Here is a 26,858-nt window from a genome sequence, read left to right as displayed (position 1 = left end):
GTGCCTGGATTCTATTTATATATATTTTCTTTCTGTCTATCTCCCCTCTCCCTCTTCCCACTGTCTCTTTGTCACCACCTCTTCTTTCTCTCCTGTGCATCTAGTGGGAATACTCAGAGTTCACACAACTGTCATTAAATTCCAACGTGGCAACAGTTTTATCAGCAGTCAATTTTATTGCATCAATGTTTAGTTACTAGATTAACACATTTCATTGTGGCAAACTTTGCATTTAGCATTGTTGAAAAGTAGTAAATATTTTCTGTTTTAAAACAATAATATGTAAACATATTTAAACTAAACTAGCATTTGCCTGTGGCTTCACTCAAGTGGATGTCTGTTATTGCTCAGTGGAACTAATTTTACAAAGACAGTATGGAATCTAATATTGTGATGTGTATTTTATAATTTACACATTGATCACAAAATGTCTTTCATTTTTTCTTCAGGGATTAACACATCAGGTTGCTTGGGGCCACTAACCTTTGAGCAATGCACATAAAGCATACTGTACCCTGGGCCCCCCTCTGTCACAGGGCCCCCAGCTGGAGCACACTGACATCACTAGCTCTCCCTCTTATACAGCAGCAGAACCGGGCAGCCAGAATGTGAGCAGGACAGTATGCAGTGGAGGCAGAAACCAGTAGTATCAGGTTTCATGAACTACCAATGGAGCTTCCCGACCAGAGGTTAGATAGGCGCTGTAAGTGACCCAGGGATCGCAGCTTCTCCTCCTCCCCACCTAGGTGTCTGGGTCCTATGTAACATTTTATCTGTTGAGAGCATTTGGGTCTAGAAAGAGTGACACACAGAGAAACCTCCTGAGTCCTGTCCCAGTGAGTAAGTAGTACAGAGGCTGCTGCTATTGCATGTTTGAAAGATAAAATATAGATTTTATTTTTCTATGTGTTTTTTAAAGTTGTTTAAGTTGTCTTTGTTCCACTTAGTGATGAGCGGGTTCGGTTCCTCGGAATCCGAACCCCCCCGAACTTCAGCCTTTTTACACGGATCCGAGGCAGACTCTGATCTTCCCGCCTTGCTCGGCTAACCCGAGCGCGCCCGAACGTCATCATCCCGCTGTCGGATTCTCGCGAGGCTCGTATTCTATCGCGAGACTCGGATTCTATATAAGGAGCCGCGCGTCGCCGCCATTTTCACACGTGCATTGAGATTCATAGGGAGAGGACGTGGCTGGCGTCCTCTCCATTTAGATTAGAAGAGAGAGAGTGAGAGTGAGACACTTGATTTACTGGAGCTTAGGAGTACTCAGAGAGTGCAGAGTTTACTAGTGACTGACCAGTGACCACCAGTGCAGTTTTATTATATTATTATTTAATATAATCCGTTCTCTGCCTGAAAAAAAACCATACACAGTGACACAGTAACAGTATACCATATCTGTGCTCAGCCTCAGTGTGCTGCATCATCTATGTATATCTGACTGTGCTGAGTGCTCAGTGCTCACACAGCTTAATTGTGGGGGAGACTGGGGAGCAGTAGCAGGAGTACATATTATTTAACAGTGCACACTTTTGCTGCCAGAGTGCCACTGCCAGTGTGACTGACCAGTGACCACTGTCTGACCACCAGTATATTGTGATTGTCTGCCTGAAAAAGTTAAACACTCGTCGTGTGGTGTTTTTATTCTATAAATGCATTCTGCTGACAGTGTCCAGCAGGTCCGTCATTAATTATATAATATATACCTGTCCGGCTGCAGTAGTGATATATATATATATTTTTTATATCATTATCATCCAGTCTATATTAGCAGCAGACGCAGTACGGTAGTCCACGGCTGTAGCTACCTCTGTGTCGGCAGTCGCTCGTCCATCCATAATTGTATACCACCTACCTGTGGTGTTTTTTTTTTTTCTATCTTCTTGATACTAGTAGCTTACTTTAGGAGTCTGCAGTGCTGACAGTGTCCAGCAGGTCCGTCATTATATAATATATACCTGTCCGGCTGCAGTAGTGATATATATATATTTTTTATATCATTATCATCCAGTCTATATTAGCAGCAGATGCAGTACGGTAGTCCATGGCTGTAGCTACCTCTGTGTCGGCAGTCGCTCGTCCATCCATAATTGTATACCACCTACCTGTGGTGTTTTTTTTTTTCTATCTTCTTGATACTACTAGTAGCTTACTTTAGGAGTCTGCAGTGCTGCTGACAGTGTCCAGCAGGTCCGTCATTATATAATATATACCTGTCCGGCTGCAGTAGTGATATATATATATTTTTTATATCATTATCATCCAGTCTATATTAGCAGCAGACGCAGTACGGTAGTCCACTGCTGTAGCTACCTCTGTGTCGGCAGTCGCTCGTCCATCCATAATTGTATACCACCTACCTGTGGTGTTTTTTTTTTCTATCTTCTTGATACTAGTAGCTTACTTTAGGAGTCTGCAGTGCTGACAGTGTCCAGCAGGTCCGTCATTATATAATATATACCTGTCCGGCTGCAGTAGTGATATATATATATATATTTTTTTATATCATTATCATCCAGTCTATATTAGCAGCAGACGCAGTACGGTAGTCCACGGCTGTAGCTACCTCTGTGTCGGCAGTCGCTCGTCCATCCATAATTGTATACCACCTACCTGTGGTGTTTTTTTTTTTTTCTATCTTCTTGATACTAGTAGCTTACTTTAGGAGTCTGCAGTGCTGACAGTGTCCAGCAGGTCCGTCATTATATAATATATACCTGACCGGCTGCAGTAGTGATATATATATATTTTTTATATCATTATCATCCAGTCTATATTAGCAGCAGACGCAGTACGGTAGTCCATGGCTGTAGCTACCTCTGTGTCGGCAGTCGCTCGTCCATCCATAATTGTATACCAGCTACCTGTGGTGGTTTTTTTTTCTATCTTCTTGATACTAGTAGCTTACTTTAGGAGTCTGCAGTGCTGACAGTGTCCAGCAGGTCCGTCATTATATAATATATACCTGTCCGGCTGCAGTAGTGATATATATATATTTTTTATATCATTATCATCCAGTCTATATTAGCAGCAGACGCAGTACGGTAGTCCACGGCTGTAGCTACCTCTGTGTCGGCAGTCGCTCGTCCATCCATAATTGTATACCACCTACCTGTGGTGTTTTTTTTTCTTCTATCTTCTTGATACTAGTAGCTTACTTTAGGAGTCTGCAGTGCTGACAGTGTCCAGCAGGTCCGTCATTATATAATATATACCTGTCCGGCTGCAGTAGTGATATATATATATTTTTTATATCATTATTATCCAGTCTATATTAGCAGCAGACGCAGTACGGTAGTCCACGGCTGTAGCTACCTCTGTGTCGGCAGTCGCTCGTCCATCCATAATTGTATATCACCTACCTGTGGTGTTTTTTTTTTTTTCTATCTTCTTGATACTACTAGTAGCTTACTTTAGGAGTCTGCAGTGCTGCTGACAGTGTCCAGCAGGTCCGTCATTATATAATATATACCTGTCCGGCTGCAGTAGTGATATATATATATTTTTTATATCATTATCATCCAGTCTATATTAGCAGCAGACGCAGTACGGTAGTCCACGGCTGTAGCTACCTCTGTGTCGGCAGTCGCTCGTCCATCCATAAGTATACTAGTATCCATCCATCTCCATTGTTTACCTGAGGTGCCTTTTAGTTGTGCCTATTAAAATATGGAGAACAAAAATGTTGAGGTTCCAAAAATAGGGAAAGATCAAGATCGACTTCCACCTCGTGCTGAAGCTGCTGCCACTAGTCATGGCCGAGACGATGAAATGCCAGCAACGTCGTCTGCCAAGGCCGATGCCCAATGTCATAGTACAGAGCATGTAAAATCCAAAACACCAAATATCAGTAAAAAAAGGACTCAAAAATCTAAAATAAAATTGTCGGAGGAGAAGCGTAAACTTGCCAATATGCCATTTACCACACGGAGTGGCAAGGAACGGCTGAGGCCCTGGCCTATGTTCATGGCTAGTGGTTCAGCTTCATATGAGGATGGAAGCACTCAGCCTCTCGCTAGAAAAAAATGAAAAGACTCAAGCTGGCAAAAGCACAGCAAAGAACTGTGCGTTCTTTGAAATCACAAATCCACAAGGAGAGTCCAATTGTGTCATTTGCGATGCCTGACCTTCCCAACACTGGACGTGAAGAGCATGCGCCTTCCACCATTTGCACGCCCCCTGCAAGTGCTGGAAGGAGCACCCGCAGTCCAGTTCCTGATAGTCAGATTGAAGATGTCAGTGTTGAAGTACACCAGGATGAGGAGGATATGGGTGTTGCTGGCGCTGGGGAGGAAATTGACCAGGAGGATTCTGATGGTGAGGTGGTTTGTTTAAGTCAGGCACCCGGGGAGACACCTGTTGTCCGTGGGAGGAATAGGGCCATTGACATGCCTGGTGAAAATACCAAAAAAATCAGCTCTTCGGTGTGGAAGTATTTCAACAGAAATGCGGACAACATTTGTCAAGCCGTGTGTTGCCTTTGTCAAGCTGTAATAAGTAGGGGTAAGGACGTTAACCACCTCGGAACATCCTCCCTTATACGTCACCTGCAGCGCATTCATCATAAGTCAGTGACAAGTTCAAAAACTTTGGGCGACAGCGGAAGCAGTCCACTGACCAGTAAATCCCTTCCTCTTGTAACCAAGCTCACGCAAACCACCCCACCAACTCCCTCAGTGTCAATTTCCTCCTTCCCCAGGAATGCCAATAGTCCTGCAGGCCATGTCACTGGCAATTCTGACGAGTCCTCTCCTGCCTGGGATTCCTCCGATGCATCCTTGCGTGTAACGCCTACTGCTGCTGGCGCTGCTGTTGTTGCTGCTGGGAGTCAATGGTCATCCCAGAGGGGAAGTCGTACTCGTAAGACCACTTTTACTACTTCCACCAAGCAATTGACTGTCCAACAGTCCTTTGCGAGGAAGATGAAATATCACAGCAGTCATCCTGCTGCAAAGCGGATAACTGAGGCCTTGGCATCCTGGGCAGTGAGAAACGTGGTTCCGGTATCCATCATTACTGCAGAGCCAACTAGAGACTTGTTGGAGGTACTGTGTCCCCGGTACCAAATACCATCTAGGTTCCATTTCTCTAGGCAGGCGATACCGAAAATGTACACAGACCTCAGAAAAAGACTCACCAGTGTCCTAAAAAATGCAGTTGTACCCAATGTCCACTTAACCACGGACATGTGGACAAGTGGAGCAGGGCAGGCTCAGGACTATATGACTGTGACAGCCCACTGGGTAGATGTATGGACTCCCGCCGCAAGAACAGCAGCGGCGGCACCAGTAGCAGCATCTCGCAAACGCCAACTCTTTCCTAGGCAGGCTACGCTTTGTATCACCGCTTTCCAGAATACGCACACAGCTAAAAACCTCTTACGGCAACTGAGGAAGATCATCGCAGAATGGCTTACCCCAATTGGACTCTCCTGTGGATTTGTGGCATCGGACAACGCCAGCAATATTGTGTGTGCATTAAATCTGGGCAAATTCCAGCACGTCCCATGTTTTGCACATACCTTGAATTTGGTGGTGCAGAATTATTTAAAAAACGAGAGGGGCGTGCAAGAGATGCTGTCGGTGGCCAGAAGAATTGCGGGACACTTTCGGTGTACAGGCACCACGTACAGAAGACTGGAGCACCACCAAAAACGCCTGAACCTGCCCTGCCATCATCTGAAGCAAGAAGTGGTAACGAGGTGGAATTCAACCCTATATATGCTTCAGAGGTTGGAGGAGCAGCAAAAGGCCATTCAAGCCTATACAACTGAGCACGATATAGGAGGTGGAATGCACCTGTCTCAAGCGCAGTGGAGAATGATTTCAACGTTGTGCAAGGTTCTGCAACCTTTTGAACTTGCCACACGTGAAGTCAGTTCAGACACTGCCAGCCTGAGTCAGGTCATTCCCCTCATCAGGCTTTTGCAGAAGAAGCTGGAGACATTGAAGGAGGAGCTAACACAGAGCGATTCCGCTAGGCATGTGGGACTTGTGGATGGAGCCCTTAATTCGCTTAACAAGGATTCACGGGTGGTCAATCTGTTGAAATCAGAGCACTACATTTTGGCCACCGTACTCGATCCTAGATTTAAAACCTACCTTGGATCTCTCTTTCCGGCAGACACAAGTCTGCTGGGGTTCAAAGAACTGCTGGTGACAAAATTGTCAAGTCAAGCGGAACGCGACCTGTCAACATCTCCTCCTTCACATTCTCCCGCAACTGGGGGTGCGAGGAAAAGGCTCAGAATTCCGAGCCCACCCGCTGGCGGTGATGCAGGGCAGTCTGGAGCGACTGCTGATGCTGACATCTGGTCCGGACTGAAGGACCTGACAACGATTACGGACATGTCGTCTACTGTCACTGCATATGATTCTCTCCCCATTGAAAGAATGGTGGAGGATTATATGAGTGACCGCATCCAAGTAGGCACGTCAGACAGTCCGTACTTATACTGGCAGGAAAAAGAGGCAATTTGGAGGCCCTTGCACAAACTGGCTTTATTCTACCTAAGTTGCCCTCCCACAAGTGTGTACTCCGAAAGAGTGTTTAGTGCCGCCGCTCACCTTGTCAGCAATCGGCGTACGAGGTTACATCCAGAAAATGTGGAGAAGATGATGTTCATTAAAATGAATTATAATCAATTCCTCCGTGGAGACATTGACCAGCAGCAATTGCCTCCACAAAGTACACAGGGAGCTGAGATGGTGGATTCCAGTGGGGACGAATTGATAATCTGTGAGGAGGGGGATGTACACGGTGATATATCGGAGGATGATGATGAGGTGGACATCTTGCCTCTGTAGAGCCAGTTTGTGCAAGGAGAGATTAATTGCTTCTTTTTTGGTGGGGGTCCAAACCAACCCGTCATTTCAGTCACAGTCGTGTGGCAGACCCTGTCACTGAAATGATGGGTTGGTTAAAGTGTGCATGTCCTGTTTATACAACATAAGGGTGGGTGGGAGGGCCCAAGGACAATTCCATCTTGCACCTCTTTTTTCTTTCATTTTTCTTTGCGTCATGTGCTGTTTGGGGGGTGTTTTTTGGAAGGGACATCCTGCGTGACACTGCAGTGCCACTCCTAGATGGGCCAGGTGTTTGTGTCGGCCACTTGGGTCGCTTATCTTACTCACACAGCTACCTCATTGCACCTCTTTTTTTCTTTGCGTCATGTGCTGTTTGGGGAGTGTTTTTTGGAAGGGCCATCCTGCGTGACACTGCAGTGCCACTCCTAGATGGGCCAGGTGTTTGTGTCGGCCACTTGGGTCGCTGAGCTTAGTCATCCAGCGACCTCGGTGCAAATTTTAGGACTAAAAATAATATTGTGAGGTGTGAGGTGTTCAGAATAGACTGAAAATGAGTGGAAATAATGGTTATTGAGGTTAATAATACTTTGGGATCAAAATGACCCACAAATTCTATGATTTAAGCTGTTTTTTAGGGTTTTTTGAAAAAAAAAAAGATGAATCCAAAACACACCCGAATCCGACAAAAAAAATTCGGTGAGGTTTTGCCAAAACGCGTTCGAACCCAAAACACGGCCGCGGAACCAAACCCAAAACCAAAACACAAAACCCGAAAAATTTCCGGTGCTCATCAAACTTCCACTACAAGAAAAATAGTTTTCTCTCTCAAGCTACCACGGGCAGATAAAAAATGGGGCAGATAGAGCTACAGCTCCATGCCCCAGCCAAAAATGGGCCCATCACCATGACAGCATGATGATGATTAATTGTCCAGCTGGTCACAAGGATGCCATAAATCATAATTTAAATTATATTTCTAATTTCCTCACAAGTTATTCTACTTTTACATATTTTAGGAGACATTAGGGCTTATAGTGTAGGAAGTGTACATGCCCATATGTCACAAGCCACTCCCACACAGAATCAGCCATACCTCCTCAACTTCTCACAATAGGCCCTTGATTATTTTAGGCCCATGTGGGCATTAATCCGGATCTGAGAGCTATGGGGGCCCAAAGCAGTTTAGACAGGGGGGGCCCAGGGGAGTGGAGTGTATGATAGAATGTGCATACCTCCCAACATTCCAGAAGGGACAAAATGCTCTTTAACTGGACTTACCTTTTAATGTATCAGCCCTGTACCCCCCGGTACTTCCGATTTTTGTGGCTGCCGGAAGTGTCCCGCAGTTATCGGAAGTCCCATTACGGATGTTGGTTGGAGGAAGTTCCCCACTATGGGACTTCCGCCAACTGCAGGACACTTCCGGCGGCCACAAAAATTGGAAGTACCGCGTGATGCACTTCCGGTGCATGGGGGTGTGATTTTTTCAAAACAGTTAAAAGAGGATTCTAGACAGTATAGTCACCAAGCCTTGATAAAGAGCCCAAGAAGACCCAGTTGTAGGCTTTGGGGCCCAGCGGTGTGTATATTCTGGACAGCACACTGCAATACCATCTGCGGTGGAATCGGGTAAGATCACTTCTACTTCTGCATTCTGCCAAGGATTTCTACAAATTGACCATTTTTTATATGCATGGCACGTGCAAAAGTGATCTTTTGCACGTAGCATGCCCATTAAGTAGAACCTTACTGGATGTCAAACACCATTTGTTTTTATATTGTGTATTCATGTTTCTATATGTGCTTTATTAAATATTTAGCCCAATTGGCAAACACTCCAGCGCCCAATGTATACATACAGCATTTTTCTTTGCACCATTTGTTTGGTACTGGGGATACTAAAGTAATACACAGGCTGCAAAGGAGGGTTGTGCTACAGAGCCACACCTACCTTTTCTCACCAGATGCTCTCAGGATGCCTGGCATAGGAGCCTGGAAGCTTGATTACATCAGAACTAGCGTCTGTGCAGGCCCGGTGCAAGGCATATTTTCATAACTTGTGTGGCGCTGGACTTCCACTTAGTCCAGGAGGCAGTACAAGTGTTTAATTTAATTCATAATTACCTCCTGAATCCCAATAAGCAGGTGAGAGATGATTTATAACCTATGGTGAGGAGCAGTTATGCATTGTCTGGCTGCAGAAATTAATGCATGCCCCTCACTTTATGGCCACAGGCAATGTTCAGTCTGTGAGATCACACGTGTTAGGGTTTCTGAACATAACAGTTTTTCAGCATTTATGCCAAGTGATAAATGCCCTTAAAAAATGGTTGCATATACTGTACATATCTCCATGCCCAGTCAACAATCAGAGCGGCATGAGCTTAAGTTGAAATATCTATTACAATTAAATATCATATAAGAGGGTATTCTCATATATTTGGCCAAAGATATAGGCCTGCCCACTGCACATTGGCGTTTCTATAATGGGTACAGTGTGTGCGGTGCACATGGGCCCCTGAGTCCCGGGGGGCCCACACTGCACCCATTTCTCCTATACTTACCTTTCCGGAGTCCATCGCTGACCGTGTGTGGGCCCCCTCCTCTCCCATAGCCCTCGCGCTGCTGCTAGCACACTGACCACTAGAGACTCTGGCACAGTGCCAGAGTCTACAGCGCATGAGCAGGCCTCTGAAAAAATGACGTGGCGTCCATTTTTCGGAGTCCTCCGCATGCGCTGTAGACTCTGGCACTGTGCCAGAGTCTACAGCACTCAGAGCGCTAGCAGCGGCACGACGGCTACAGGAGAGGAGGGGGCCCACACACGGAGTCTGCACATGGGTCCCCCCCTCTCTAGAGACACCCCTGCCACTGCACCCAGGTCACCTCTGTTGGCCAAGTCCCAAACACTCTGGGGTTCATGTCAGGGGTGCCCCCCAAATCCCAGAGTGTTGGTAACTTGCCCAAACAGAGATGACCTGGAAGCAGTGGGCAGGCCTATGTCTTTATCCATATATATATATATATATATATATATACACTGCTCAAAAAAATAAAGGGAACACTTAAACAACACAATGTAACTCCAAGTCAATCACACTTCTGTGAAATCAAACTGTCCACTTAGGAAGCAACACTGATTGACAATCAATTTCACATGCTGTTGTGCAAATGGAATAGACAACAGGTGGAAATTATAGGCAATTAGCAAGACACCCCCAATAAAGGAGTTGTTCGGCAGGTGGTGACCACAGACCACTTCTCAGCTCCTATGCTTTCTGGCTGATGTTTTGGTCACTTTTGAAAGCTGGCGGTGCTTTCACTCTAGTGGTAGCATGAGACGGAGTCTACAACCCACACAAGTGGCTCAGGTAGTGCAGCTCATCCAGGATGGCACATCAATGCGAGCTGTGGCAAGAAGGTTTGCTGTGTCTGTCAGCGTAGTGTCCAGAGCATGGAGGCGCTACCAGGAGACAGGCCAGTACATCAGGAGACGTGGAGGAGGCCGTTAGGAGGGCAACAACCCAGCAGCAGGACCGCTACCTCCGCCTTTGTGCAAGGAGGAACAGGAGGAACCCTGCCAGAGCCCTGCAAAATGACCTCCAGCAAGCCACAAATGTGCATGTGTCTACTCAAATGATCAGAAACAGACTCCATGAGGGTGGTATGAGGGCCCGACGTCCATAGGTGGGGGTTGTGCTTACAGCCCAACACCGTGCAGGACGTTTGGAATTTGCCAGAGAACACCAAGATTGGCAAATTCGCCACTGGCGCCCTGTGCTCTTCACAGATGAAAGCAGGTTCTCACTGAGCACATGTGACAGACGTGACAGAGTCTGGAGACGCCAAGGAGAACGTTCTGCTGCCTGCAACATCCTCCAGCATGACCGGTTTGGCAGTAGGTCAGTAATGGTGTGGGGTGGCATTTCTTTGGGGGGCCGCACAGCCCTCCATGTGCTTGCCAGAGGTAGCCTGACTGCCATTAGGTACCAAGATGAGATCCTCAGACCCCTTGTGAAACCATATGCTGGTGCGGTTGGCCCTGGGTTCCTCTTAATGCAAGAGAATGCCAAACCTCATGTGGCTGGAGTGTGTCAGCAGTTCTTGCAAGACGAAGGCATTGATGCTAAGGACTGGCCGCCCGTTCCCCACACCTGAATCCAATTGAGCACATCTGGGACATCATGTATCGCTTCATCATGTCTCGCTTCATCCACACCACAGACTGTCCAGGGTTGGCAGATGCTTTAGGCCAGGTCTGGGAGGAGATCCCTCAGGAGACCATCTGCCACCTCATCAGGAGCATGCCCAGGCATTGTAGTGAGGTCATACAGGCACGTGGAGGTCACACACACTACTGAGCCTCATTTTGACTTGTTTTAAGGATATTACATCAAAGTTGGATCAGCCTGTAGTGTGTTTTTCCACTTTAATTTTGAGTGTGACTCCAAATCCAGACCTCCATGGGTTAATAAATTTGATTACCATTGATAATTTTTGTGTGATTTTGTTGTCAGCACATTCAACTATGTAAAGCACAGAGTATTTAATAAGAATATTTCATTCATTCAGATCTAGGATGTGTTATTTTAGTGTTTAGAGATTATCAAACACGCCCACATCCACTTCCTGTATAGCAACCAAATGAATAAAGCAGCCAATAATGCTAAAACTAGTGACCAAATACACACAGAAACCAGTATGGCACAAAATAACAACTGTAATAGCCACTACATATAAAAATAATAAGCAACAGGCAGCGAAAACCGGGTCAAATACTCTAAATCACTCAGCAGGAAGTGCTTGTGCGTTCCAGCACCTGGAACGCACACTGAGGGCAGAAGTCACACACCACAGAGCGGACGTGACGTTGTCATGGTGACCGCTGGAGGCCAATGTACATACTTAGAGAAAATGGTCATGCGTTCCAACACATGGAACGCACGCCGAGGGCGGAAGTGACACACCACAAAACAGACGTGACATCACGTCGTCATGGTGACCGCCCGATGTCAATACAATAATACAGCGTCTAGTATATTTAAAATAGCACGCAGAGCCGGGCGAGAGAATCACCCAATGATTAAACACATTTATAACTAACATAGGGCTCCACAGCCACTAGACAAACAGGAATAAATCATAAATGTGAATGGTATGAAAATTACATTGGACCATGGGCATAAATACCCCAATAATTTATAGAGAATTGGACACACAATATATGTCTGTTGACCACCCTGTGTGTCCAATTCTCTATACGCTTCCTAAAATCCACAAGTCGTTGTACGCCTCCCCGGGTTGTCCGATTATCTCTGCCAGAGATTCGATCTTAGAACCTATTGCTAAATTTGTGGATAGTTTTCTGCAACCTTCAGTTAGTGGTATGTCGAGTTCCATCAGGGATACTGGCGAGTTTCTAGAAAAAATCTCCCAATTTCTCTATCGTCCTAAGTGGATGCTGGGGTTCCTGAAAGGACCATGGGGGAATAGCGGCTCCGCAGGAGACAGGGCACAAAAAAGTAAAGCTTTTACCAGATCAGGTGGTGTGCACTGGCTCCTCCCCCTATGACCCTCCTCCAGACTCCAGTTAGATTTTGTGCCCGAACGAGAAGGGTGCAATCTAGGTGGCTCTCCTAAAGAGCTGCTTAGAGAAAGTTTAGCTTAGGTTTTTTACTTTACAGTGAGTCCTGCTGGCAACAGGATCACTGCAACGAGGGACTTAGGGGAGAAGTAGTGAACTCACCTGCGTGCAGAGTGGATTTGCTGCTTGGCTACTGGACACTAGCTCCAGAGGGACGATCACAGGTACAGCCTGGATGGTCACCGGAGCCGCGCCGCCGGCCCCCTTGCAGACGCTGAAGAGAGAAGAGGTCCAAAATCGGCGGCTGAAGACTCCTGAGTCTTCATAAAGGTAGCGCACAGCACTGCAGCTGTGCGCCATTTTCCTCTCAGCACACTTCACACAACAGTCACTGAGGGTGCAGAGCGCTGGGGGGGGCGCTCTGAGAGGCAAATAAAAACCTTATTAGAGGCAAAAAATACCTCACATATAGCCCACAGAGGCTATATGGAGATATTTAACCCCTGCCTAACTTCAAAAATAGCGGGAGACGAGCCCGCCGTAAAAGGGGCGGGGCCTATCTCCTCAGCACACAGCGCCATTTTCTCTCACAGAAAAGCTGGAGAGAAGGCTCCCAGGCTCTCCCCTGCACTGCACTACAGAAACAGGGTTAAAACAGAGAGGGGGGGCACTGATTTTGGCGATATTGTATATATATAAAAGATGCTATAAGGGAGAAACACTTATATAAGGTTGTCCCTATATAATTATAGCGTTTTTGGTGTGTGCTGGCAGACTCTCCCTCTGTCTCCCCAAAGGGCTAGTGGGTCCTGTCCTCTGTCAGAGCATTCCCGGTGTGTGTGCTGTGTGTCGGTACGTGTGTGTCGACATGTATGAGGACGATGTTGGTGAGGAGGCGGAGAAATTGCCTGTAATGGTGATGTCACTCTCTAGGGAGTCGACACCGGAATGGATGGCTTATTTAGAGAATTACGTGAGAATGTCAACACGCTGCAAGGTCGGTTGACGACATGAGACGGCCGACAATCTATTAGGACCGGTCCAGGCGTCTCAGAAACACCGTCAGGGGTTTTAAAAACGCCCATTTACCTCAGTCGGTCGACACAGACACAGACACGGACACTGAATACAGTGTCGACGGTGAATAAACAAACGTATTTCTCATTAGGGCCACACGTTAAGGGCAATGAAGGAGGTGTTACGTGTTTCTGATACTACAAGTACCACAAGAAAGGGTATTATGTGGGAGTGGAAAAAACTACCTGTAGTTTTTCCTGAATCAGATAAAATAAAATGAAGTGTGTGATGATGCGTAGGGTTACCCCGATAGCAAATATTGGCGTTATACCCTTTCCCGCCAGAAATTAGGGTACGTTGGGAAACACCCCTTAGGGTGATAAGGCGCTCACACGCTTATCAAGTGGCGTTACCGTCTCCAGATACGGCCGCCCTCAAGGAGCCAGCTGATAGGAAGCTGGAAAAATATCCTAAAAAGTATATACACACATACGGTGGTTATACTGCGACCAGCGATCGCCATCAGCCTGGAGATGCAGTGCTGGGTTGGCTTGGTCGGATTCCCTGACTGAAAATATTTTATTCATGTAGAGCATTTAATAGGATGCATTCTATATATATGTATGTGAGATGCACAGAGGGATATTTGCTCTCTGGCATCAAGATAAGTGCGTTGTCCATATCTCCCAGAAGATGTCAGGGACACGACAGTGGTCAGGTGATACAGATCCCATACGGCAGATGGAAGTATTGCTGTATAAAGGGAAGGAGTTATTTGGGGGTCGGTCCATCGGACCTGGGGACCACAGCAACAGCTGGGAAATCCAACCTTTTTTACCCCAAGTTACATCTCAGCTAAAAAAGACACCGTCTTTTCAGCCTCAATCTTTCCTTTCCCATGAGGGCATGCAGGCAAAAGGCCAGTCATATCTGCCCAGACATAGAGGTAAGGGAAGTAGACTGCAGCAGGCAGCCCTTTCCCAGGAAAAGAAGCCCTCCACCGCGTCTGCCAAGTCCTCAGCATGACGCTGGGGCCGTGCAAGCGGACTCAAGGTGGGGGGGTAGTCTCAAGAGTCTCAGGGCGCAGTGGGATCACTCGCAAGTTGACCCCTAGATCGTACGAGTATTATCCCAGGGGTAAAGATTGGAGAGTCGAGACATCTTCTCCTCGCAGGTTCCTGAAGTCTGCTTTACCAACGGCTCCCTCCGACAGGGAGGCAGCATTGGAAACAATTCACAAGCTGTATATCCAGCAGGTGATAATCAAAGTACCCCTCCTACGACAAGGAAAAGGGTATTATTTTTCCACACTATATTGTGGTACTGAAGCCAGACGGCTTGGTGACACATAGTCTAAATCTAAAATGTTTTGAACACTTACATAAAAGGTTCAAATCGAGATAAAGTCACTCAGAGCAGTGATAGCGAACCGGAAAAAAGGGGACTATATGGTGTCCCTGGACATCAAGGATTACCTCCATGTCCAAATTTTGTCCTTCTCATCAAGGGTACCTCTGGTTCGTGGTACAGAACTGTCAATATCAGTTTCAGACGATGCCGTTTGAATTATCCACGGCACCCCGGGCCTTTTTACCAAGGTAATGGCCGAAAAGATGTTTCTTCAAAGAAAAAAGGCATCTAAATTATCCCTTACTTGCACGACCTAAAAAGGGCAAGTTCCAGAGAACAGTTGGAGGTCGGAAGAGCACTATCTAAAGTAGTTCTTCGACGGCACGACTGGATTCTAAATATTCCAAGAATCGCAGCTGTTTTCCGACGATACGTCTGCTGTTCCTAGGGATGATTCTGGACACGGTTCAGAAAAAGGTTTTTCTTCCCGAGGAAAAAGCCAAGGAGTTATCCGACCTGTCAGGAACCTCCTAAAACCAGGAAAGGTGTCTGTACATCAATGCACAAGAGTCCTGGGAAAAATGGTGGCTTTTTACGAAGCAATTCCATTCGGCAGATTCCATGCAAGAATTTTCCAAAGGGATCTGTTGGACAAATGGTCAGGGTCGCATCCTCAGATGCACCTGCGAATAACCCTGTCGCCAAGGACAAGGGTATATCTTCTGTGGTGGTTGCAAAAGGCTCATCTATTGGAGGGCCGCAGATTCGGCATACAGGATTTGATCCTGGTGACCACGGACGCCAGCCTGAGAGGTTGGGGAGCAGTCACACAAGGAAGAAACGTCCAGGGGGTATGGACGAACCTGGAAAAGTCTCTTCACATAAACATTCTGGTACTAAGAGCAATCTAAAATGCTCTAAGCCAGGCGGAACCACTCCTGCAAGGAAAACCGGTGTTGATTCAGTCGGACAACATCACGGCGGTCGCCCATGTAAACAGACAGGGCGGCACAAGAAGCAGGAGTGCAATGGCAGAAGCTGCCAAGATTCTTCGCTGGGCGGAGAATCACGTAATAGCACTGTCAGCAGTGTTCTTCCCGGGCGTGGACAACTGGGAAGCAGACTTCCTCAGCAGACACGATATTCACCCGGGAGAGGGGGGTCTTCATCCAGAAGTCTTCCACATGCTAATAAACTGTTGGGAAAGACCAATGGTAGACATGATGGCGTCTCGCCTCAACAAGAAACTGGACAAGTATTGCGCCAGGTCAAGAGATCCACAGGCAATAGCTGTGGACGCACTGGTAACACCTTGGGTGTACAAATCAGTATATGTGTTTCCTCCTCTGCCTCTCATACCAAAGGTATTGAAGATTATACGGTGAGGAGGAGTAAGAACAATACTAGTGGCTCCGGATTGGCCAAGAAGGACTTGGTACCCGGAACTTCAAGAGTTGGTCACGGATGACCCGTGCCCTCTACTTCTGAGAAGGGACCTGCTACAACAGGGTCCCTGTCTCTTTCAAGACTTACCGCGGCTGCGTTTGACGGCATGGCGGTTGAACGCCAGATCCTAAAAGGGAAAGGCATTCCAGAAGAAGTCATTCCTACCTTGATTAAGGCAAGGAAGGAAGTCACCGCGAAACATTATCACCGCATTTGGCGAAAATATGTCGCGTGGTGCGAGGATCGGAGTGTTCCGACGGAGGAATTTCAACTGGGTCGTTTCCTACATTTCCTACAATCAGGATTGTCTATGGGTCTCAAATTGAGATCTATTAAGGTTCAAATTTCGGCCCTGTCAATATTCTTCCAAAAAGAATTGGCCTCAGTTCCTGAGGTACAGACTTTTGTTAAAGGAGTACTGCATATACAGCCTCCTGTGGTGCCTCCGGTGGCACCGTGGGATCTAAATGTAGTTTTAGATTTCCTCAAATCCCATTGGTTTGAACCATTGAAAAAGGTGGATTTTAAATATCTCACATGGAAAGTGACTATGTTACTGGCCCTGGCTTCCGCCAGGAGAGTATCTGAATTGGCGGCTTTATCTTATAAAAGCCCTTATCTAATCTTCCATTCGGATAGGGCAGAACTGAGGACTCGTCCGCATTTTCTCCCTAAGGTGGTATCAGCGTTTCACCTGAACCAACCTATTGTGGTGCCTGCGGCCACTGGCGACTTGGAGGACTCCAAGTTGTTGGACGTTGTCAGAGCCTTAAAAATATACATTTCAAGGACGGCTGAAGTCAGAAAATCTGACTCGCTGTTGATACTATATGCACCCAACAAGTTGGGTGCCCCTGCTTCTAAGCAGACGATTGCTCGTTGGATTTGTAACACAATTCAACTTGCTCATTCTGTGGCAGGCCTGCCACAGCCTAAATCTGTTAAGGCCCATTCCACAAGGAAGGTGGGCTCATCTTGGGCGGCTGCCCGAGGGGTCTCGGCATTACAATTCTGTCGAGCAGCTACGTGGTCGGGGGAAAACACGTTTGTAAAATTCTACAAATTTGATACCCTGGCAAAAGAGGACTTGGAATTCTCTCATTCGGTGCTGCAGAGTCATCCGCACTCTCCCGCCCGTTTGGGAGCTTTGGTATAATCCCCATGGTCCTTTCAGGAACCCCAGCATCCACTTAGGACGATAGAGAAAATAAGAATTTACTTACCGATAATTCTATTTCTCGGAGTCCGTAGTGGATGCTGGGCGCCCATCCCAAGTGCGGATTATCTGCAATACTGTACATAGTTATTGTTAACAAATTCGGGTTATATTGTTAAGGAGCCATCTTTAAGAGGCTCTTTCTGTTATCATACTGTTAACTGGGTTTAGATCACAAGTTGTACGGTGTGATTGGTGTGGCTGGTATGAGTCTTACCCGGGATTCAAATTGCCTCCCTTATTGTGTACGCTCGTCCGGGCACAGTACCTAACTGGAGTCTGGAGGAGGGTCATAGGGGGAGGAGCCAGTGCACACCACCTGATCTGGTAAAAGCTTTACTTTTTTGTGCCCTGTCTCCTGCGGAGCCGCTATTCCCCCATGGTCCTTTCAGGAACCCCAGCATCCACTACGGACTCCGAGAAATAGAATTATCGGTAAGTAAATTCTTATTTTTCCTATATCTCCGATGATATCTGGTTAGCTTCGCTAGATGTGAATTCACTATACACAGTGATTCCACATTCCGCTGGTTTAGATGCGCTACGGACGGCGCTGGGGGGAGGTGCACATGTCGGTCCCCCTGTTGAATTTCTATTGGCCCTGGCAGAGCTGGTCCTTAGTAAGAACCACTTCTGCTATGGGAATGAGTTTTTCATTCAGAACACGGGGACCGCCATGGGCTCTAACCTGGCGCCGTCCTATGCGAATCTATTCATGTATCAATACGAAAACGCCTACATTCTTCCTAATTTTGGTGATAAGCTAGCTTATTTTGGGCGTTATATAGATTATATTTTCATCTTGTGGAAGGGTACTAAGAGTGAGTTCTGTAATATGGTCCAATTTCTTAACTCTATTGATAGTCCTATCCGTTTCACGTATCAGATTGATTGTCAATGAATTTTCTAGATGTGACAATTTTTCGTGAACAGAACCACCTGGGATCCACTCTGTACCGTAAACAGACTGATCGCAATACCTTGTTGTTTGCCACTAGCCACCACCCTGAGAATCTTAAAGAAAGTATGCCGATTTCTCAATTTTTGCGTGTATTACGTAATAATTCGTCTCCAGTATTTGCTGAGCAGCAATTCATGATATGTCTGAAAGATTCTTGGCACGAGGGTACTCACCTAAAGTCATCTCTAGATGCCTTAAGAAAGCAAAGGTCAGATTCAGCAATTCTACTCAAAAGCCGGTTTCATCCTTTGATCCTAGCCGGCTGATTTTCACATCCACCTTTGACACCAATGCACGAGTCGCCGAGAAAGCCATCAAAAAACACTGGTCCATAGTTGCTACTGATGTTAAATTGGAAGGGATAAGCCAAAAACCTCCTATGCACTCGTACCGTAGAGGACCAAATCTTCGGCAGTTACTGATGCAATCTTCTTTATTACAGCAAAAAACCAACCCAATGTGGTTGAAAACTAAAAAAAACAGGCTGTTTCGCTGTCCCGACTGCACGACTTGTCGATCAATGACGAGCGGATCCTCATTTGCTCATCCATATAGTGGAAAACGGATTCCGATAAAGCATAAGCTATCATGCCTGTCTGAGTTTGTCATATATATCTTCATTTGCCCATGTGGGCTCTATTATGTTGGACTCACGACTCGCTGTTTTCGCGAACGGATGGCTAACCATCGCTACTCCATCCGTCAGGCACTAGAGACGAATAAAACAGACAAGCCAGTAGCGAGACATTGGCTACAATATAAACATTCTATATCGAGTCTCAAGTGTATGCTGATCGACCAGATCCCGCCGTCTATCCCTGGAGGTGATAGAGAACTTATGTTAAAACAATGCAAATCCAGGTGGATTTTTGAGCTTGGAACTATCACTCCACAAGGACTTACCGAAGCTAACCCTTATGGAATTTTTCTGTCCTGATACTGATGAACTCTCTATGTTGATGTAGTCATAGCAATACCCTTTAGTTTTTGTCTATGCTACTGTTTTTTGCACCTGCAGCAGAGTCCTTTATTATTATTTTTTGTGTTTTTGGTTTTGTTTTAGTATAATATATATGTTCACACATGCTGTGCCATCCTGGGTGCATATGGGCAGACTGGTATGGTTGACACCTGATTTCATGGTGCCTGCTTGTGCCAGCTGTTCATGTTGCACGGTGGATGACTATTAGTATGTGTCTTTTAGGATATTAGTAAAAGTTATGTTTTATGTGGTCTCATGTTGTGTAACACTATATTGTATGTTGCCACGGTTGGGGATATCAGACATGCCCATTTTAAGTTATTGGGGTATTTATGCCCATGGTCCAATGTAATTTTCATACCATTCACATTTATGATTTATTCATGTTTGTCTAGTGGCTGTGGAGCCCTATGTTAGTTATAAATGTGTTTAATCATGGGGCGATTCTCTTGGAACGCATGAGCATTTTCTCTAAGTATGTACATTGGCCTCCAGCGGTCACCATGACGACTTGACGTCACGTCCGCTCTGTGGTGTGTGACTTCCGCCCTCGGCGTGCGTTCCAGGTGCTGGAACGCACGAGCACTTCCTGCTGAGTGATTTAGAGTATTTGAACCGGTTTTCGCTGCCTGTTGCTTATTATCTTTATATGTAGTGGCTATTACAGTTGTTATCTTGTGCCCTACTGGTTTCTGTGTGTATTTGGTCACTAGTTTTAGCATTAGTGGCTGCTTTATTCATTTGGTTGCTATACAGGAAGTGGATGTGGGTGTGTCTGATAATCTCTTATCGATGGGGGTATAAATATCGCATTGTGTGAGCTGGCTGGACATGCTGCCTTTGGTGTCCTGCTGTCTACAGTACCTTGCTGATGTCTCGACAAAGATCACTTGGATGTGATCGAAACGTTGACTTCATGATGTGGTAATAAATAACCTTTGACCTTTTAAAAAAATTGGTGAGTGCCCTCTTTCACAAATGACTATATATATATATATATATATATACGACCCTCTTATATGATATTTAACTGTAATAGATATTTCAATTGTAGTAATAATTGCATAGTGCATCTGCACCCATTTGCTCTATCTGTAGAACCGTTAATCTCAGTAGGGTGGCACCTCATTACAAGCAGCTAGGGTGGTCAGTCTAGAGCATCTGCCCTTGTATATTCCATGTTATGTGTGTGTGGGTGTGTGTGTGTGTGGGTGTATATATATATATATATATATATATATAAAACCAAAGACATCCGGCACTCAGAAAAAATGGATAAATCAATGCCAGGGTGCCCTCCTAATGATAATGCAGTGGAGGTATCCTTCCCCACCTGTGGCTCAGGTGTTAGCAGCGAAGGAAATAAGGCGGCACTCCATGGACTTATGCAAAAGAAAATATTTGTATTCAAAGCATAGTGACAACAGATTACATTGTGTCAAACAAAACAAAAAGCAGGTATCTTACGACGTTTCAAGGCATGGCAGCCTTTTCATCAGGTAAGTAGACCCTGGTGCTGTGAAAGAACAGAAAATAAAGAACCAAACCAAACTAAGAGACACTCACCTGTTAAATAGCGTGGAGTACAGGAGAGAGGTGTTCCCGGCGTCTGTGTCCGGGACTTCCGGGTGAGTCACGTGAGCGGCTCACCAGTTACGTGTTGCGTTGCTAAGCAACGTATGCAAACAGTAGCAGGCGCCGGGAAAGCCTGTCAGTGAAGTAAAGTAATAAAGTGAATAGAGGCATGTATTTACATGCCATACCCAGCAAGAGTGTGGCAAAATCATGTGAGGAAAACATTTAGAGTGAGACGAAGCAGGTATAAAAAAGATTAAACAGTTACTGTCAGCAGCTGCATTAGAGAGATAAAGTGCAACCATAAGTGCTTTATATTACAAACAAGTAGGCATATTGCTAAAATGATTTCTATATAAATGGTAGAATATAAACAATATTAACTTTTGGCACTTTGCACATGCAGTTATCTGTCACAGGGCAAGAGTGGAGAAAGGGGGGGGGGAAAGGAAGAGAAAAAGAGAAAGAGTAAAAAGGAGAGAGAGGGAAAAAGGAGAGAAAGAGAGAGACAAAGAAGAGGAGGGAAGAGCGAGGGAGGGGGAAGGAGAGGGGGGGGAGGGGGGAGGGGAAAAAAAAGGCATGGGGAAGGGTGGGGAAAAGATGAAGAGCAGAAACGGTAAAACAGGGACCCCTACTGTATTTTGGAAATGTTAACTATAACATAATATACTGTCTCTGTTATAAGAAGACATTCCAAGTGAACTTTTCGTTTAATCCCTTGGGAGCGAGTGCATCCAGTAAGAAAATCCATTTAGATTCACACTTGGATAGAGCCCGCTGTCGATCGCCACCTCTCAGTGGTGCTGGAATGTGGTCGATTATTTTATATCTTAAGCTGGACAGTGGGTGGCCACATAGTTTGAAATGGCGTGCCACCGGTTGGTCGACCAACTTGCCCTCCAGAGATGCTTTTATAGCAGATCGATGAAGCGCCATTCTATCTCGTAGGTTTCTGATGGTCTGTCCCACGTAGAGCATGCCACATGGGCAAATGATGATGTATACAATATATGACGTCGTGCATGTAAGCACGTGACGAATTTTATATTTGTGACCTGTATGTGGATTGTGGAATTCATGGCCGGTTTCTAAATATTTACATGTGGTGCAGGATGCACACTTATAGCACCCAGGTTTTTTCACCTGGGTACCAGGAGCATTGACGTAATTCTTTGGGATCATATTGGTTTTAACTAGAAGGTCCCTGATGTTGGGTCCTCTTTTGTAGCTAGGCATCAATGTGGTATTCTTGAAGCAGGGGAGGTCATTGTCACCTGAAACGATGGGCCACAATCCTTTTGTGGCACGTGGAATAACTTTGCTGGCGGTAGTATATTGAGTCACAAAAGGGATTCGTGATCTACATTTGATCCAGTTTCAACAAATGCTGAAATCATTTAATCGGCTGCTAGACACGGCAGTAACGAAATATCACACAGCACAACCAAAAGTACCTTCAAATCTTACCAGAGCTGAACAAAAGGCCCTACGAGACTTGTCACAGTGTTCCGACGTCACCTTCCGACCAGCGGATAAGGGAGGTGGCATTGTAATTCAGGACACTAGCAAATATATTCAAGATATTGACTTACTTCTTCAAGATCAATCTACTTATCGTCACTTGCCAAGCAATCCAACGGATTCATTTAAACGGGAACTTGATCTGATATTATTGAAAGCTCACAATCTGGGACACTTTGATAAAAAGACCTACGCGTCACTAATTACCGAATATCCGTTTACGCCTGTATTATATACAATCCCTAAGCTGCATAAAAACTCTGCAGATCCACCACCTCGACCTATTATCTCAGCGAGAGGGTCGCTTCTACAACCTATCTCCCAGTTTTTGGATCAACTCATTCAACCATACATTATGGAACAGCCCACATTCCTCAAAGACACCACCCAACTTCTAATTAAACTGAATCATCTTGGCACAGTGCCTACCAATACTCTGCTATGTACCCTGGATGCTAAAAATCTATATACAGTCATTGGGTGTGGTTCGTTTTATCGACAGTATCTAGGTCGACAATGTTTAGGTCGACCACTATAGGTCGACAGTCACTAGGTCGACATGTATGGAAGGTCGACAGGGTTTCTAGGTCGACATGTGCTAGGTCGACAGGTCTAAAGGTCGACATGAGGATTTTTTTTTTTTGGTGTCGTTTTCTTCGTAGAGTGACCGGGATCCCAAATTAGTGCACCGCGTCCCCTCGCATTGCTCGCTTCGCTCTCCATGCTTCGGGCATGGTGCCTTCGCTTCGCTCTGCACACTTTACCGTTCCAATCGTAGTCCACGTGGATAGTTAAGTATGAAAAAAAAAAAAAAAATAAAAAATGTGAAAAACTTATGTCGACCTTTAGACCTGTCGACCTAGCACATGTCGACCTAGAAACCCTGTCGACCTTCCATCCATGTCGACCTAGTGACTGTCGACCTATAGTGGTCGACCTAAACATTGTCGACCTAGACACTGTCGATCTTCAGACCGGATCCCACAATCATTCCACATTCCAGTGGTTTGGCAGCGATGGCATTATTCCTCTTTAAACACCATTTTGATGCCATCCCTATTCCACTGTTCCTACAACTGTTGTCCAAAACTTTAACACAATACTACTTTATCCACCATGGCCAGTACAAACAACTGGGTGTGCGATGGGGTCCTCAATGGCCCCATCGTTTGCTAACGTATTCATGTTTCAACAGGAAGACCTTTTTTTCTTTTCATCACCTGACACAGTAGGGAAAATGTTGCTATACACACCCTATATTGATGATCTGCTGATCATCTGGTCAGGATCAGAGGAGGAACTTATTACACTTATCAATCATATTAACACAGAGAACTCCCCTATTAAATTCACTTATCAAATCAGCAATACCAGCATTAATTATCTAGATGTAACCATCGAGATTGTACTGAACCAGCTCCAAACTAAACTGTTCTCAAAACCCACTGATCGTAACACATTGCTCCATCACAGTAGCTGCCACCCTCCTGCATTGATACGGGGATTGCCAAGGTCTCAAATGCTTAGGGCAGCCCGCATATCTAGTGATAAAACTACCCTTGCTACCACACTTGACCAGACGATCCATAATTTTGCGGATAGGGGCTACAAACTCCGGGAATTAATTAAGATCAGGGATGAAGTACTGCAAATTCCCAGAGAACAGCTGCTGTATAGCGTGCTAAAAAAACATCTTGGATCACGAATCCCTTTTGTGACTCAATATACTACCGCCAGCAAAGTTATTCCATGTGCCACAAAAGGATTGTGGCCCATTGTTTCAGGTGACAATGACCTCCCCTGCTTCAAGAATACCACATTGATGCCTAGCTACAAAAGAGGACCCAACATCAGGGACATTCTAGTTAAAACCAATATGATCCCAAAGAATTACGTCAATGCTCCTGGTACCGAGGTGAAAAAACCTGGGTGCTATAAGTGTGCATCCTGCACCACATGTAAATATTTAGAAACCGGCCATGAATTCCACAATCCACATACAGGTCACAAATATAAAATTCGTCACGTGCTTACATGCACGACGTCATATATTGTATACATCATCATTTGCCCATGTGGCATGCTCTACGTGGGACAGACCATCAGAAACCTACGAGATAGAATGGCGCTTCATCGATCTGCTATAAAAGCATCTCTGGAGGGCAAGTTGGTCGACCAACTGGTGGCACGCCATTTCAAACTATGTGGCCACCCACTGTCCAGCTTAAGATATAAAATAATCAACCACATTCCAGCACCACTGAGAGGTGGCGATCGACAGCGGGCTCTATCCAAGTGTGAATCTAAATGGATTTTCTTACTGGATGCACTGGCTCCCAAGGGATTAAACGAAAAGTTCACTTGGAATGTCTTCTTATAACAGAGACAGTATATTATGTTATAGTTAACATTTCCAAAATACAGTAGGGGTCCCTGTTTTACCGTTTCTGCTCTTCATCTTCCCCCCCCCTTCCCCATTCCTCCCCCCCCCTCCCCCTCCCCTCCCCCCCCCTCTCCTTCCCCCACCCTCGCTCTTCCCTCTTCTTCTTTGTCTCTCTCTTTCTCTCCTTTTTCCCTCTCTCTCCTTTTTCCTCTTTCTCTTTTTCTCTTTCTTCCCCCCACCCTCCCCCTTTCTCCACTCTTGCCCTGTGACAGATAACTGCATGTGCAAAGTGCCAAAAGTTAATATGGTTTATATTCTACCATTTATATAGAAATCCTTTTAGCAATATGCCTTCTTGTTTGTAATATAAAGCACTTATGGTTGCACTTTATCTCTCTAATGCAGCTGCTGACAGTAACTTTTTAATCTTTTTTATACCTGCTTCGTCTCACTCTAAATGTTTTCCTCACATGATTTTGCCACACTCTTGCTGGGTATGGCATGTAAATACATGCCTCTATTCACTTTATTACTTTACTTCACTGACAGGCTTTCCCGGCGCCTGCTACTGTTTGCACACGTTGCTTAGCAACGCAACACGTCACTGGTGAGCCGCTCACGTGACTCACCCGGAAGTCCCGGACACAGACGCCGGGAACACCTCTCTAATGTACTCCACGCTATTTAACAGGTGAGTGTCTCTTAGTTTGGTTTGGTTCTTTATTTTCTGTTCTTTCACAGCACCAGGGTCTACTTACCTGATGAAAAGGCTGCCATGCCTTGAAACGTCGTAAGATACCTGCTTTTTGTTTTGTTTGATACGATGTAATCTGTTGTCACTATGCTTTGAATACAAATATTTTCTTTTGCATAAGTCCATGGAGTGCCGCCTTATTTCCTTCGCTGCTAACATCTGAGCCACAGGTGGGGAAGGACACCTCCACTATATATATATATATATTAGAGGTGTGTACCGGAAATTTTTCGGGTTATGTGTTTTGGTTTTGGATTCGGTTCCGCGGATGTGTTTTGGCAAAACCTCCCAGAACATTTTTTGTCGGATTCGGGTGTGTTTTGGATTCGGGTGGGTTTTTAAAAAAAAAACCCCTCAAAAACAGCTTAAATCATAGAATTTGTCGGTAATTTTGATCCCATAGTATTATTAACCTCAATAACCATAATTTCCACTCATTTCCAGTCTATTCTGAAAACTTCACACCTCACAATATTATTTCTAGTCCTAAAATTTGCACCGAGGTCGCTCGATGACTAAGCTAAGCGACCCAAGTGGGCAGCACAAACACCTGGCCCATCTAGGAGTGGCACTGCAGTGTCAGACAGAATGGCGCTTAAAAACATTAGCCCCAAACATCACATGATGCAGAGATAATTTTTTTAAAAAAACAGGTGCAAGATGGAATTGTCCTTGGGCCCTTCCACCCACCCTTATGTTGTATAAACAGGACATGCACACTTTAACAAACCCATAATTTCAGCCACAGGTTCTGCCACACGACTGTGGCTGAAATGACTGGTTGGTTTGGGCCCCCACCAAAAAAGAAGCAATCAATCTCTCCTTGCACAAACTGGCTCTACAGAGGCAAGATGTCCACCTCCTCCTCATTGTCCGATTCATCACCCCTTTCACTGTGTACATCCCCCTCCTCACAGAGTATTAATTCGTCCCCACTGGAATTCACCATCTCAGGTCCCTGTGTACTTTCTGGAGGCAATTGCTGTTGAATGTCTCCACGGAGGAATTGATTATAATTCACTTTGATGAACATCATCTTCTCCACATTTTCTGGAAGTAATCTTGTACGCCGATCACTGACAAAGTGACCGGCTGCACTAAACACTCTTTCGGAGTACACACTGGAGGGGCGGCAACTTAGGTAAAATAAAGTAAGTTTGTGCAAGGGCCTCCAAATTGCCTCTTTTTCCTGCCAGTATACGTACGGACTGTCTGACGTGCCTACTTGGATGCTGTCACTCATATAATCCTCCACCATTCTTT

This window comes from Pseudophryne corroboree, chromosome 1 (assembly GCF_028390025.1).
Source record: "Pseudophryne corroboree isolate aPseCor3 chromosome 1, aPseCor3.hap2, whole genome shotgun sequence".
Lineage (NCBI taxonomy): Eukaryota > Metazoa > Chordata > Amphibia > Anura > Myobatrachidae > Pseudophryne > Pseudophryne corroboree.
The sequence above is the reverse complement of the archived record's forward strand: the minus strand, read 5'-3'. Positions refer to the sequence as shown.